The sequence below is a fragment of the Chlorocebus sabaeus genome, unplaced genomic scaffold (assembly GCF_047675955.1).
Source record: "Chlorocebus sabaeus isolate Y175 unplaced genomic scaffold, mChlSab1.0.hap1 unalloc_scaffold_501, whole genome shotgun sequence".
NCBI classification, from domain to species: Eukaryota; Metazoa; Chordata; class Mammalia; order Primates; family Cercopithecidae; genus Chlorocebus; species Chlorocebus sabaeus.
Genome location: NW_027327817.1, coordinates 18,897 through 35,397, shown reverse-complemented (window position 1 = coordinate 35,397; position 16,501 = coordinate 18,897). Strand labels below are relative to the sequence as shown.

The window sequence follows — 16,501 nt, the reverse complement described above, 5'->3', positions numbered from 1 at the left end:
ATCAGGCAAACAATTGTCCATTATCATAATCAGAATGTTAGAAACAAAACTGTGAAACACAAGGGTGAAAACTCAATGTGAGACACCTGCAAAGATGCTGCCATCCAAGGCCAGCTGGAGAACAAGAAAATTCACGTCTCAGAAGTTCAGTGCAGAGATTTCAACAGACAGTAAACATCATTTCTTGGTAAATTATGCGAGAACACAATACCCCAATTAATTAGCACCAAAGGGCTTGGGCCACCAAAAGTGTGAATGAGGCAGAACTGAAACATTTAGCTTTCTCTAAGAGACCATGTTTTGAAAATCTTAGTGGCTTATTTTTAACATACAGTTTGTGCTTTACACATTACATACAAACCAATAAGCTTCACCCCACAGGCAAGTATCTTAGGTTCTTGTACACACACACTAGCCTCAACAAATAAAACACAAAATGCACACAGAGCAATTGTTTAGATTGAGCACAAGGAAATAAATGCAAGCCTGCACTGGTCAAACTGAGGATGAAATATTAATTAGTCAAATGAGAACAGTTTGAGGTTTCCACAATGACTGCCTACCATTTTTAAATTCTGTCATAAACTTATATCCATCAGTACAAAAGGACACACTCGGCTGAGAGCACTCCTGAAAAGCCGTTTCTATCTCCTCTGGACATGCTGTGAGTGCCAGGATGTCTTCCATCCCAAACCTTCGGCATTCAGAAATTCTATTAAACTCTTATCGGTAGGCTGCAGGCTCCGGGCAGGCTTGCGGGCCATTGTTCCATGATGAAGATAGAATCAAAGGGAGGGCTGTTGCTGAATCAGCCTTATTTCCCAGCAACACCCAAGGTTTCATGAAAGCGACTTAATTCAGATATGCAGCAGTCACACCTAAGAAACCACAACGAAGCAGAGGTGGCAGCAGGGAGAAATCAACCTGCACAACACGCGCTTCGTGAGGCCCAAGAGTTTTTTCAGGTAATAGAAACTATATTTGTGAAAACCTAAGTCTTTCGGCATTTCTCACTTCCCCTTTTGCACAATCACAGGCCTCCTGAGGTGCGGCGCTCTGGTGGTCCCGAATGGGCCCTCAGCCCCTCTGTGGGCTGCTCAGAATGTGCCTGGAAACTTACAGCTGGTGCCTGCTGGCAGGACCTGGAGACTGACGACTGGTGCCTGCTGGCAGGACCTGGAGGGCCCGGGGAGCTCCCGCCGGGAGGTTAAAGTGGCATGAGCAGCTCAGAAGAGGAGCTGTGATGAGTAAAGGTTCGCACTCTTTACCTGACACGTCAAGAGAACAAAGGAGTCCAGGGGAAAGAGCAGGGCCGAACAGGGGCCGCCGCCCTTCAGCCCCTGGGAGGGAGCCTGAGCGGTGGGTGGATCCGAAGTCTGATCAGCACTTCGGACAGCGCTCTCCCCCCAGAGCGCCTCCGTCTTTGTTCTCCGCACGGGGAAGCTTCTGAGCTCGCGCCGGTTCCGGGCTGGGACAGAGAATTCCAAACCCCAGCAGACCCCTGCTTGTAAGTGACAACAGCAAGGTATAGTCTTAAACTTATTTTCTTCGAGAGGGTGAAAATTTGTCAGGACTTTTTGAAATCATAAAATATTTTCTCTTCCATAACTAACATGGGGTTAGTTCCTTTGGGTTTTATTTCATAAAAACCTGTGGGAAACTCACATGTGACTTTTCCATAATATGTTTGGAAAGATCCACCAGGAAATAACTCCTGTCTGATTGGCGGGTCCTCAGACTCCACACGGGGAGGGAAAGGGGAGATTTGCAAAACCAAACTTGCGCCGGCCGCACTCACTGAGAAAGTGCTTTGTGTGAGTGGGGGAGCAGGCTTAATGATCGCTTAGCTGGTAAGATCATTTCAAATAAAGTGTAATTACTTGTGCAAATCTGCACACAGACATTCCAAGTGTCAGTTCATTTGCTTCATAAAAACTCTTTCAAGTAATTTTGGTCTAAACTTTCTGCATCTGTAATTGGCACCACCTTCTCCGGTGACCAGCTGGGGGTGAGGGTTTTCTTGTTTCCTTCTGAAAGCTTCCCCGCAGATGGGCGCCTGCCTTAATGCTGCAGACGACAATTAGGGCCGTTGTGTGAGGCCGAGATGGTGAGCATTAATATTGTATAGAACAGCTGAGGGCGGGGGTGCTGCCCCAGGCCGGCCCTGGCAGATGGAGCAAACAAAACCGGGATCCACTCTCCGCCACACTCGGGGCTGACTTTGTGTTTCTGTCTCACACTCACGCAGACACTCACAAACGTTTGGCACCCAGTTTGTGAGACCCTCACACACACATGCACACTCACACACACGCACTCACGCACAGCAACTTTGAGTGTGATGAGGACACAAGCAGCGGCAGCCCCAGCCAAAGCCCCTTAGCTACAGTGAAGTCCCAGGGGACGTCTGCCACACACAGATTCCCTCTGCCCACCTTCTCACAGAGCCTTGCTGCCAGGCCAAGGGCTCCCGACACCCACCAGCTATAGGCCTGCTAGGCAGATCTGGGCAGGTAAATCACCAGAAAGAAGGCCTGACTGGCCTCTGCACACACCCTGCCCACCACTCTCCAACCTCCAACCTTCTGCAGGGCAGCGTTCACAGGGCTCTGTGCCGTCAGCACTTCTGCAAGCCACAGGATCCGCTAGAAGAGGAGGTGGCAGTTTCCCCAGGGGCCCTGGCCATTGTTCAGGAGGGAGCATGTCTGTCACCTCCTCGGCTGCCCAGAAAAGAGCACTGAGCACTGATGGGGGGACACACACAGCTAATTAGTCCCTTTGGCATCTTCGCAGAAACTTGTGAACAGACCAGGGAGGATGCGAGGGGCTGGGGGTGGTACGCACCCAGGAAGATCCCGCAGAGTGTCATCCTGGCCAGGAGGTGCACCTTCTCTCTGGGAACACACGTCACTTCATGCTGAAAAAAGTTGCTGCACAAACTTGTGTCCCGGGGCCCTGGGGAGACCCCACTGCATCCAGCCAATCAAGACCAGGGAGCAGATAATCACAAATTGATACCCCGGCTGCCTGCCAATGAGACTCTCTTCTCCACACAATGGGCTCAGGCCCCAGACAATCTCTCCCCCAACCCCGCAGGGCCAGGGAAGGGGAGTGAGGGGAGGCAGAGACACCGGGCTTCCCACACAGTAATGGACTCACAGTGAGGGAGGGGAGGGGCCCTTCCTGAAGATGATCCCTTCCCCCACTTCCTCTCTCGGGCGGGACTGTCAGACCAGGTCCAGGATGAAACCTGGTGGGGAACCAGCCAGGATGGGTGAGTGGGGTCAGGTCTGGCTCCCCACAACCCAATCATTGGCTGTTGAGAGCGCAGGCCCTGAGAGCCCTCAGCTGCCGTGGTTGACTCCCCACCACCAGGTGCCAGGAAGAAGCTATGGTGGGAGGTGCCGGGGGAGGGGCTCTGTAGAAGTCAAGGCTCCCTGGACAACCTCGGGCCCTGCAGGCAGAGGCTGGGGTGAGCAGGAAGGAAAGGGCAGGGAGAGAGCGCTGCCCAGAGGGACCTGGATCTTCCAGCGGCCAGAGCCACACAGCGGTAGGGAAGGGCAGGGTGTGTGGATAGGAGTGAAGGTGCACACTGCAGAGGCCTCTTCCGGAATGATTCCTAGTCCCTCAAACTGGGTCCACAACCTTTAACAGCCCACAGGGGCCCTTTGAAATGATGAACTTGGCCACAGCATCGAGCCTGGCTGTCCTCTGGGCCAGCTTTCCCTGATGCCGAGGGAAGCTTCCATCACCCCAGGCAGCTCAGGGTCACCTCCTCATCCTCAGGTGCTGCAGGTGTCTGTCCCTGCAGGGGACAGGTGGAGGCCCAGGTGATGCTGGCTTCTTTCTCCCAACACGTGGCCAAGTCCAGGCTAGTCTCTCCCATCCAGGGCAGCATTGAGGGGGAGACCTGAAGTATGGAGGGTTCAAACCTTTGGAGGAGGCAGATCTGGACTGACCCCTGACCGGCCCCTCCCAGCTGGGTGGCCAAGAGCAAAATGTTTAACATTTACATCTTCGGTGAGGCCTGTGGTGAGCACTACTGGGCGGCAATAAATGGTAAAGGGTGTCCCAAGGGAAGCAACGAATTGCACTTGAGTTGGGACACCCCTCAAGGAATGAGTCGGGTTGCTGAGGGTCTGGGTGAGGTTGGGACAGACACCACAGGAGACTCCAGGGCTGACCAGAGCCATGAGGTGAGTGGCAGCACCCCCTGAGGGAGAAGCTGAAGAAGGGCAGATTTGTGGGAGTTGCTGGCTCTGCTGGGATGTCTGAGCGCCTGTTAGTCACCAGGTGACACTGTCAACAAGGGTATCAGTATGGAGGCTGAGGCTCAGGGCAGCGATTGGGCTGGAAATAAATGGTGAGTCACCTTGTTTAGAGGCGAGAACAGTGAGGGGGTGAATGTGCTCAGAGGCTGGTGAGCGTGCAGGGGAAGCAGGAAGGAGCAGGTGGGTGCAGGCGGAACAGGTGGGAGGCCAGGAGGGGCAGGTAGGGGTGGGGAGATAGGTGGGGCAGGTGGAGGTAGGAAGGGGAGGGGAGACATGTGGGGGGCAAAAGAGGGGCAGGTTGGGGGCAGGGGAGACAGGTGGGACAGGTGGGGCCAGGAGGGGCATATGGCAGTAGAGAGTCAGGTGGAGCAAGTGGGGGGAGGGGAGGGAGGTGGTGGCAGGAGGGTAGAAGAGGGACAGGGATCAGGTGGGGCAGGTGGTGGCAGGGACCAGTGGGGCAGGTGGGGGACACAGACAGGTTGGGCAGGTGGGGGACAGGGACAGGTGGGGACAGGGACAGGTGGGGCAGGTGAGGACAGGGAGAGGTGGGGACAGGGGCAGGTGGAGACAAAGACAGGTGGGGATGGGGACAGGTGGGGACAGGAACAGGTGGGGCAGGTTGGGGACAGGGGCAGGTGGGGGCAGGGGCAGGTGGAGCAGGTGAGGACAGGGAGAGGTGGGGCAGGTGGGGACAGGGGCAGGTGGGGGCAGGTTGAGGACACGGACAGGTGGGGACAGGGGCAGGTGGGGCAGGTTGAGGACACGGACGGGGGGGACAGGGAGAGGTGGGGACAGGGGCAGGTGGGGCAGGTGGGGACAGGGACAGGTGGGGCAGGTTGAGGACACGGACAGGTGGGGACAGGGGCAGGTGGGAACAGGTGGCAGCAGCAGTTGCTGTGTGGAAGAGTGGTTTTCCCCTCTGAGTTCTGCCTCTTCTCGTCCACAATGATGTCTGTGCTTAGACAGGGGAAGTGACCTGGGGCAGGTTGCCAAACCGCTCTGTGACTCAGTTTCCCGACCTATCAAATGAGGGCAACAGAAATATCAGAAAGTGCTGGCAGGGGTTGGTGCTGATCCCTCCGCCCGCCCATGATGGAGACACCCCTCGCAGTAGCCACGTGGGCCCTCCCAACACCACAGCTATCAAATGCAGTTTGCAGTCCCAACTTGCTCCATCGGATTGGGACTCCCTACCCTTGGGGAAAATACGTTCTTCGGATGGAGTTAATTAAGATTGATTATTTAAAGGAACAATGGTGAGAAATCCAGGAAAAGCTTATGCTGCTGCCTTTTGGTAGAACCAACCAGCCTGGTAATCCATTACGTGATGAAACGACTTGGACATGTTCAGAATCAGGACAGACAGAGCCAGCGCTCCTCTCTGAAGGTCTGCTCGAGAAAGGCCCTTCAGCCCCCGCACCCCAACTCAACACAAACTCAGGGGGCCAGCGCCAGGGGAACCTGGCCAGGCTGAGTCAGAACTCACCAGGTTGACCAGATGCATTAGGGTTTGAGGGGCATTTGCCATAGGCCAGGCATCCCAGCCTCACCCCACAACTGGGAGAGTCCAGTCCCATGTGTGGGATGCAGCTCTGGCTATCGAAGGTGGCAATACCTCAGCCTCCCTCAGGGCTGCGTGTCACCACTGTACCTCCCTGCCCTCGACAGGAAGCCAGGCTACAGCTGACCCAAGGGAACACCAGACATCACCCACCATAGCTGGGTTCCCAGCACTCAGCGCCACCTGGACTGGAGTGATGCTGAGCCAGAGCAGGGGTCCCGCCTGCTGGACACACCCCGGGCTCCAGAGGTCACAGGCTGCTGGTCATCACTGTCTGGGCTGGTACTGGTTTCTGCTTTAGTAGGTCCCCCAATACATGTGCACCTCTGAAGCTCCTCTGGTCTGCCCATACAGTTCCTCTGCCTGCTCTGCCCTGACCCAGGGCCATGACCTTGGAAGGAGGCATCCTAGGTGGATGGGCTGTGTGGATGCTGGCTGAAACAGCAGAGTGACCTGGAGGACAGAAGCTGCTCAGAGGACCCAGGTCACCAGGCCCTCAAGCCTCTGAGGGGACCAGCCCAAGGGTCCTGGGGGTCTGTGCATCTCACAGCAGCCTCAGCAACAGTCCAGCCCAGGAGACAAAGGATGCTGGGACAGAGGAAAGACAGAGGAGAGACAGCTGAGGGTTGGGGGCACCAGCAGGAGAAGGCAAGCAGCTCCCTGCAGCAGCAGCAACCTAGGCCAACCTCAGGAAGAACTGGAAGCAGTTGCCGAGGGGCTTCCTTTCCATCCCCCTGCAAGTCAGACTGGTGTCAAAGATCTGCAGAGCTCAGAGGGCTCTCTGAGCCTCTCTGCCCCCGCGGGCAGGGGCAGCTGAACAAGGCTGCAAGCTCAACCATGCATAGTTGGGGGAAGCCAGGAGGCTCCATGCTGAGCCCAGGACGCTGCATCTGCCCAGTCCTGTGGAGAGAGGGACACAAGGTCCTGACAGGGAGGCCTGACCAGGAAGGAGTGTTAGGTGAGGGCACAGCATGAGTGAAGGCCGCATGGCAGGAAAGGGAAGCACATTCAATGAACAGCAGGACTGGGCTCAGAGGGAGGAGCTCAGAGTGAAGGACTTGGAGAGTAAGAAGCTCAGGCTGAAGGCACTACCCTGGTCAATGGGCCCAGGAAGCTAAGAGCAGTATGAGAAAGTACCCCCGTCCCCCTGCCTGCCCACCTCATGACCTGGCCACTCTGAGGTAGAAGAAAGTGGGGAGGAGAGATAGGTGTGCCCAGAGTGGACCAGGAGAACAGTCCAAGAGGGTGAGGCAGGGGTGGAAACCCCCTGATGCCCTAGTCCTACCAGCACAGAATGACAGCCAAAGGCAAAAAGCAGCTGAGCCAGTAGGAGAGATAAGAGGTGCAGACAAAGGCCAAAGAAACAGAGGCAATGGCCAGGGAGGGGGCCCAGGGACCAGGATCAAGGAGATTAAACACAGAGATGGACACAGACAGAGGCAGGAAAGGAGACAAAGGATGTGGGGAAAGAGGTAAGACAAAGGCAGAGAGGTGAGGCAGAAACCAGGCCGGCTCAGACAAACAGATGGACAGAGAGGTGAGGAATATAGAGAAAGAGAGGAAGACAGACTGGCCGACCACCAGGGTGCCCAGGAACCGGCTTGGGGACAGTAGGAAAAGGGAGCAGCTGGTGGGATGCCCTGACTGTCCCTGTCATCACCTTCCACCTTGCAGGGGTCACACCACATCTGCATGTGCGTGCGTGTGTGTGCCTGAGTGTGTGTACACACACGTGTGAGGACAGAGGGCCCAGCGCCTTGCCCTGCTCCAGGCTCTGTTTAAATGGCTTTGGAATTGTGCTCCCAGAACAGATGGCCTCGGAGATAAAGCTACCGGGTGCCTGGACAGAGAGCGAGACTGCGGGCGGTTGCCATGGCAGGCTGGACTGGTGAAGATCACTCATTAGCAGACAGAGAGCAAGGCCCACAAATGTCAAGATGGGCTCATAGGGAGGGGCACCCCCAGCAGAGCCCCGGGAGGGAAAGACCCTGGACTGAATGTCCAGGCCCTGCATTCCCAAGAATGGAGCTTGGCGGAACAGGTAGGCACTGGCCTATTGCTGACTGATGTCCAAGGACAACAGCCATGCTGGCCTGGCCATGTCCAGAGAAACACCCGCCGCCCAGTCTCTGTCCCAAGATGCCTAAGCTGGAGCCCAAGACACACTGACCGCTGGATGGTTCCAGCCATGCCCCACATTGGAGAGCCAGTCTGAGGTCAACACCACACCCTGGGATGACAGGACGACTTCCTGAGTGAAGAAGCCCCCATCCTCACATGCATCACTCTGGGGGAGGGGTGGGAGCCAACCACAGGGGCTCTAGAGCCTGTGCCCAAGGCCCTCCCATCCCAGCTGGGAGTGCAGAGAGGGAAGGGGCAGCTGGAGCCCTGGACAGGGTCTAGGAAGCAGACCCTGGAGCCAGCTCCCCCACCATTCCAACAAGCACACCCTGAGCACCTCCATGGCCAAACCCCACTGAGGAAGCCAGGCTGGACAAACCCCACTGAGGAAGCCAGGCTGGACAAACCCCACTGAGGAAGCCAGGCTGGATGTCCCCACTGCCACTCAAGCCATGGGTCCAGCCCCTGAGGAGGAGGAACGAGGATGCTCCCATTGATGCCAGCCACAGGGCAGTTTCATCCTTTAGTTCCCTGAGGGTCCACAGTGTTGTTCCCAACTTGTAGGTGGGCTCAGAAGGGTCAAGGGCCCACAGCTTCCAGACAAAGCTGGGACTGACGCCCTGGACTGTCTGGCACCAAAGGCTGGATCTGGGCCAAAGAAGGGCCTCACTGATGCCTTCCTCAAATGAGAGCTCAGGAGGGACAGACCCAGGGCCGGAGGAGTCCCTGCTAGGCTTCAAAGGAAGGCAGAGCCAGGACAGGAGGTTTCTGCCCTGGAGCGAGCAGAAGGCATACGGAGGTCCAAAAGCAGAGCCGGGGCACACAGTGTGGGGTCCAGGAGCAGAGCGGGGGCACATAGTGTGGGGGCAGCCGGGACAGCAGAGCCAGGGCACACAGTGTGGGGGCAGCCGGGACAGCAGAGCCGGGGCACACAGTGTGGGGGCAGCTGGGATGGCAGAGCCAGGGCACACAGTGTGGGGTCCAGGAGCAGAGCCGGGGCACATAGTGTGGGGGCAGCCAGGACAGCAGAGGGGACCCTGGGCAGGTGCCTAAAGGGCACACCCACCAGAACAACAGGGAACACGGGCCATGGAGCCTGGAAGGCCTTGGGCCTAGTCAGCCTGGGACTGCCCAACTGGCCCATGTGCCTGCACCTGGCCAGGCCCAGGACCTCTGCCTAGAGCCTCAGAACCTTCCCCGTGACCCCAGCCTAATATCCCCTCCAGATAACCCCAACTTCCCAGGCCAGAGCAGCATGGGCCCTCCAAATCCAAGAGCCCTGGGAGGCCCTTCCACCCCTACCACACACAACAGACCCTACACACACACACCACACACACACAACACACACAGACACACAGACATACACACCATATACACACCATATACACACCACACACATATACACACATACCACATACACACAACAGACCCCACACACGCAGACACACACACACAACACACACAGACATACACACCATATAGACACCACACACACACATAGACACACACATACACACACACCACATACATCAAACAGACCCCACAGACACACACACCACACACAGACATACACACCATATACACACCACACACACACAGACATACAAATACACGCACACCTCACAAACACACCACACACATACACACAACACAAACACACACACACACCATATACACATCACACACATATACACAGACACAAACACACTACATAAACACACACACCACACATACACACATGCAGTGTGTGTGCAGTGGATGTGCAGAGACCCACCGGGATGACACCACCTCCTCTGCCAGCACACAGGCCATCAGTTCCTCCTTACACGAGGCCCCAAGCCCTGCAGAGCCGCAGTTATGACCAGGAACTAAGGCTCAGACAGTGACTAAACTCAGCAAGTTTCCAGGCAAAGTTAATGGGAGAGCAAGAACACCCTGGAGGTCCCAAACACCATAGCCCACCTCCCCCCACGAATGCAGGAGCAAGGTGTGAGCCCCGAGGAGGTGGCAGGGGAGCGAAGCCATGTTCTGAGTGGCCATTGTCCCACCACCTGTGCCAAGAGCCACTGGCCCTCCCGGGCGTGGGTTTGCCGGCCCCACCCCAACACTTCAGCTGCAAGGGCACCTGTATGCAAATGCCACCAAGGGCGCAGGGGGAGGGGGCTGCCCAGGCCAGAGCACGTAGGGTGCTGGGAGAAGGACAGAGGAGGTGACCTGGGTGACAGCTGTGTGCTTGGGGTTGGGGGGCCACAGGCCCCTCCCCCAAGGGATAAGCAAGATCATGAGAGGAGGGGTGTGAGCCCCACCCTGAGCCTGGGAGCCCGAGGCACCAGCCTAAAGAAGGGGCTGTCAGGCCGGGCGCAGTGGCTCACACCTGTAATCCCGCACTTTGGGAGGCTGAGGCGGGCGGATCACAAGGTCAGGAGTTCAAGACCATCCTGGCAAAAGTGGTGAAATCCTGTATCTACTAATAATATAAAAATTAGGATGTGGCAGTGCACGCCTGTAGTCCTAGCTACTCGGGAGGCTGAGGCAGGAGAATTGCTTGAACCCGGGAGGCAGAGGCTGCAGTGAGCCGAGATCCCACCACTGCACTGCAGCCTGGATGACAGAGTGAGACTCAATCTCAAAAAAAAAAAGAAGGTGGAGCTGTCCCACCTGAGGAATAGGGTGCTTGGAGCATGGGCCTGCCTGGGCCTGGGCACATCAGTCACCATATGAAGCAGGTGCGCTGACGCCTCCTCTCATCCAGCTGCAAAGTCTCCTTGGAAACCCTGCCTTGGACTCGCTGGGTCTGCAGGAAGCTGTCCTACCTGGCGGTCCCGGCAGGAGGAAGAGCCCCAGCAAGCACCCCTCACACACCACGATGGTTCCAGTGAATCATCACCGCACCTCACAGGAAGATTGAATTTACTTGTTTTACAGGCTCAAATAAATGATAGATCTTTTCTGAGGTCCGTGACAGCATGGCTGAGTCAGGAATGGGGTCCCAGTGGAGCCATGTCACTGGTACACAAAGTCCCAGGCCCCGACCTGCAGCAGCCAACACGGACTTGGAGGCTCAAAACCACCAGATGTCCCACAGCACCACATGAAGAACTGAAGGGCAGGAGCTTCCAACAGAGATCCACATGACAGGCAATGTGTGCACACCAGGTACACAGGGAACCAAATACACACAAGCCCTGAGACCACACAAAGCCCGTGGGTCAGATTCAAGGTAGCTGACACCCAGCTGGACCACCGAGATGTGTACCCATCCTGCACCCTCACTGCAGCCACAAGCTTGTCTTGGGCGCCCCTCAACCTACCTGACTGAAGAGGACCAGAAACGTGGGAACATTCTGCCACCGGTTTCCAAGTCACAGAAGATCCCAGACATTCCACTGGCTCCAAGTTAATGAAGCAGCTTGCAAACTCCTGCTACTCCGCTGTCTCCCTTTGTGCAAAAGTGTTCATCAGCCCCACGCTTGCAAAAGCTGGTTTCTTCTAGTGCCACACAAAAGCCCATTGCAATTGGAAACCTGCAGGAGGAAGACTTATCTGTAATTTGTGCTTTTAGGTTGAAATTGCCACCTCTGTTTCTGACTTCAGTGCCTCTGACCTGGGCCTGGAAAGATGAGGAGTGAGAACCTCCTGGCAGCCAAGAGCATCCTGTGGACAAAGGAGCTAAGGGAACGCAGGAGCCAAATGCACTCCCACACGTTGTCCTGGGGTTAGAGGGCTGTGTACCTCTGGAAGATACAAAGGATATACAGCCGACGTTCTCTTCTGAACCCATCCTCTGCCCAGGACAAGATGACCTGGGCACTCCTGATGCAACCACTGAGAACTTTGAGGACCTCGTGCTCCCCTGCGCCCCGCTCCCCCAGGCCTCCTCCACACAGATACTCCTGTGTTTCAACACCCACAACAAGTCTGGTCCTGACTGACCTCCTCCAAGTCCTACTCATATCAGGATCTTTGGACGGCCCTGACACAGCACTTAGCACCCTTGACTTTGCCAGAAAGCTCAAAGAGGTGAACTCTCTCTTCCACTGGGATGTAAGCTCCCCAAGAGTTCCTAGCACACTGACATTGCTCCTTAAATACCTGAATGCTCCAGCTAGTCCCCTTCTCCACAGGGAAGACCAGTCACATCCTGTTCAGGGCTCTCCAACACCGACCATGAAGGCCTGACCCCACTCTCCTTGGGGCCTGGCCCAGATATCTAGACTGAGCTTTTCTCATCAAGCACCAGCCTCACAACCCTGTCCTTGCCTCTGTGCACCCAGCCTGGCCTAGTCCCTGCAGTTCCTGTACTGACACCCTCCCCTTCCCATAGCCAGATCCCTGGGTGTGCACCTCTTCTCTGAGAGGTCACACTGGTCATCCAGACGCTCCAGTGTCTTAGGACCTGAGGACTAGTCTGCCCATCACTGACCACCAGCTTCTTCCCCTGGATGCCTGTAGGGGCAGAGAGGAAACTAGACCACTCTCCACAGTAGTAGCCCCTCACCTAGGGAAGGCCTGTCCTTTCCCCACAGTCCTCCACTCCCACAACTTACCATGCACCAGTTCCCAGCTGCCGCTTTAGGGCCCTCATCCCTCCAGTAACGTGAGTAAAACTCCAATATCCTAGTCTACAGACCAGAAACCCGAGGCCCAGAGAAGAGTCAATATTTGAACCCACGTCTTCTGCCTCCAGAGAGCCGTTCATATTCCCTTGACTTCATAGCCTCAAGGCAGGAACTTAGAGACAGGGAGAAATTACAGCTTCACCCAGCATGGCCCCAACCTGAGGCAGAGAGTAGAGCCGCACAGAGGGGTTGTGTTTGCATGCATGTGTATGTGTGTGAACATCCATGTGTGTACATCAGTGTGCATGTGCATGCCCATTTCTGTGTGCGTGTGTGTGCATCTCTGTGTACACATCTGTGTGCATGTGTGTGTGCATCTGTGTACACACCTCTGTGTGCATGTGTGCGTGCATCTCTGTGTTCACACCTGTGTGTGCATGTGTGCGTGCATCTCTGTGTACACATCTGTGTGTGCATGTGTGCGTGCATCTCTGTGTACACATCTGTGTGTGCATGTGTGCGTGCATCTCTGTGTTCACACCTGTGTGTGCATGTGTGTGTGCATCTCTGTGTACACACCTGTGTGCATGTGTGTGTGCATCTCTGTGTACACATCTGTGTGTGCATGTGTGTGTGCATCTCTGTGTTCACATGTGTGTGCATGTGTGTGTGCATCTCTGTGTTCACACCTGTGTGTGCATGTGTGTGTGCATCTCTGTGTACACACCTGTGTGCATGTGTGTGTGCATCTCTGTGTACACATCTGTGTGTGCATGTGTGTGTGCATCTCTGTGTTCACATGTGTGTGCATGTGTGTGTGTGTGCATCTCCGTGTACACACCTGTGTGCATTTGCCTGTCTGTTGTGTGGGCCTATGCATGCACATTTCTATGTGCATGTCTGTGTACAAAGGTACATGTCTCTGTGTGTGCATGCACATCTATGAATGCACCATCACACACCATTCCTGCCCCCATGAAGGGGACTCGGGCTGAGGAAGCACAAGAGCTTCAGGTCTAGCCCTCACCTAGGAGAGAGCCCTCTAGACCAGCCCCCATCGGCTGCCATCTAGGGAGTTGAGCCAAGGTGGAGCCCCTCACCCCGCTGGTCTCCACCTCCTTCTCAACCCAGGGTCCATGATGCTGCCCTACAACCCCCTCCTCAAACAAAGAAAACTTCCTCAAACTGGGCTTTATGCAATCCTCAGACTCCAAGGTCCCAGCTCCCTTGGGCCTTTGCAGGTGCTGGCTCCAGCAGGGACACCCTCACTTTGACCATGACTGAGGGGAAAGTCTCAGGTCAAGCATCATTCCTCGGAGGACTGCCTGGGCCCCTTGGCTGGTTGGAGTTCTCCACGCTGCACCCCCAGGAGCTGTGTCTGTGGATGCTTTCTGTGCCTCCCCCAGCATGGCCTGGCCAGTACCATCACTGAGTGTCTCAACCACAAGCTGCCTGCAGCTATTTTGCCTTCTGCAAATGATGATCCAAAGTGTCTCTATATCTCTGCCTCTCTTTGGTGGTTTTCCACATTTAGCCTGCCATGTGGGGCCATTATATAGGAAATTGCTTCATCAGGAAGTGAATACCTGTGATGGGAACAGCATATATCAGGGAGAGAACGTCCTGGCCATTAAGCACCGTTCTGGTGGCCACCTTCCTCTCATCTCATCCTGTGTTTGTTTAGAAGCCCTCGGTGGAGCTGGGGAGGTAGGGGACAAGAAGTAGCCCCTTCTTTGGGGAGCCCCCCCGCCCAGGAAGGTTGGCACAAAGGGTCAGAAAAGAGATTTTGATTAAGCTGAATGTCTTCAAGGTGAAGAGTTACCTGAGATCTGAAACAGAGGTCCCCCGAGGTGGGGGGTGTCTGACACTTTCTACTTTGAGCTGCCAGTGATGCGAGCTTGTAGTCCACAGCAGCTGTGTGACCGGTCCCATGGTTTATAATGGAATGTTACTTGGGGTTGTGAGATCTCCAGGTCTGAAGCCTGCTACATTGTAAAAAGTACTTGGGAAAGGAAAATAAATTTCAGGACCCCAAAATCACTAAGCCAAAGTATGTCAGGCCAACCTGCCTCCCATTTTATTCCTGAATAAGACAGCGACGAAGATAATTTGGAAGGCTACATCCTCCCTCACAATTTCCCCACAAAGAAACTCTTCTTGGGCTTCGAGATCTTTGCCCTAAAACAGTTCTGTTGAATTTCACCCTGGCAACGTAAATTGATAGCTTACCTTCACAGGTGCGGGACAATGGGCAGGCAGAATGCGTCAAAGTCATCCCGCTGCCCATCTGAGACAAACGCAGATCTGACGGCTTCCTCTGCCCTATTTATGTAAAAATGCAGATTCACTGAGTCATAAGTGACTATTTCTCTACCCGCCTCGCATGGAAATTGTGTGTTCAGTGAAACGCTGTTCAAAGACCTAAAAGATTGCAACTGTTTGTCTCTGACCTCCCTACAGCCTGGAAGCCCACACTGAGTTGTCCTGCCTTTCCAGATGAAACCAATGTACATCTTGTACATATTGATTAACGTACAATGTAGATATTGACTAATGGCTCACGTCACCCTTCAAATGTATAAAACCAGACTGTGTCCCGACCACCTCGGACACATGTCACCAGGACCTCCTGAGGCAGCGCCACGGGCCATGGTCACTCATATTTGGTTCAGGATAAATCTCTTCAAATACTTTACAGAGTTTGACTCTTCTCGTGGACACCCTTGGCTTCCCCTCCTCAGAGGAGCCCCTGGGCCCTGACTTGCACTGCTCAGCGAGGGCACAGAGCGCAGACACCTTCGTGTGCTTGGGCCCCCATGATGGGCCCTGAAGGTTCCCTATGTGGGTTAGGGTTAGGATCACAGGTGGAGCTGCCCCTCCTTGCCCCCACTGACAGCACTCACTCCCTCCTGTGCCCCTAGGGCACCAACACTTATAAAGAATTGGCCTCTAAATCGTCCTCGCTGCTCCACCCACTCTCTCTTTCCCCAGGGTCTTCCTGCTAAGCCAATCTCTGGGAAGCTTTCGGACTGGGTCACAGCCCTTCCCTGAGCTATTCTAGTAACCCTTGTTGAAGCTGGAATTGCACAAGTACATGTCATCATCTGTTCAGTGTTAGGCCTAGGTGAGGGGCTGCATGGGTTAGGGTTACCTGGTGCTGAGCCCACGGGCTGCTCAGAGAAAGTGCCAGATACATGTGGACACATGCAGAAAAGACATTGGTTAGGACTGCAGACACCCCCCACACATCTAAGGGAGGCTGCGGCTGGTTGGGGCATCACAGAGGAGGCTCAGAAAACAGACCTTCTTTGAGAAGCTGGGGGAGTAGGGAGGGGCAAGGCCGGAAGACGGGGTCCCCGCACAAAGGGCTCCATCTGTGAAGTCAGCCCTGCACCTGCCCTGGTGCCCCAACCATGCGAGCAAGCACCTGGAGCGCTCCCCGCGGAGCAGAACAAGGGGCACCAGGGAGGGCCCAGGGTCTGCAGCACCCACGGGGCCACCTCCTTCACTACCAGGCAGAGAAGGTGGTGCGGCTCCAGCACTGGCTCAGAAGCAGGGCCTCGCTGCCACCCCACACCTAGTGGGAGAGGCCCAGGCTCTCAGAGGCCTCCTGCTGAAGAGTAGCTCTCGGCCCAACCAAAGGCTGCCCTCACCAGAGCTGGGGGCTCCTGGAGGCCACAGGGCCAGAGGCTGGGCCACAATCTGGTCAGTCCTCCCAATCCATGCTGGGTACCCTCACCCTCACTCAGGGCTGAGCCTCCAACCAGCACCCATCCCTTCTCTCCTTAGAGCAGGCCCAGGCCTGGGGTCTTGGGGAGAAGTTGGCTCATTTCCCCGGGGCCTGCCCTGCCCTCCCAGTCCCAGGGCCCCTGTCTCTGTGTCTCTCCCCTGGACGGCCCACCCTCCCCTCCTCAGAGAGAAGGAGAGATGTGGGCTGGATCTTTGGAAGAAAGGACAGCGCCCCCAGAGAAAGGCAGGGCCTAGGC

The 16,501-nt window shown here is 55.6% G+C and overlaps 1 protein-coding gene across 2 annotated transcripts in view; it reads right to left on the bottom strand.

The window, feature by feature from the left end:
* Positions 1–15,225, bottom strand: part of MYT1 (myelin transcription factor 1) — a 93,958-nt gene extending 78,733 nt beyond the window's left edge. The window contains exons 1-2 of one of the 2 annotated variants that reach the window (XM_037982542.2): positions 14,745–15,225; positions 11,268–11,480 (exon numbers count right to left, since the gene is read on the bottom strand). The gene's annotated coding sequence lies outside the window, so the exon portion shown is untranslated. Of the gene's footprint in view, positions 1–11,267; positions 11,535–14,744 lie in introns of those variants that run through there. The other variant, XM_037982544.2, reaches the window with a different exon arrangement.
* Positions 15,226–16,501: the final 1,276 nt, after the last annotated feature.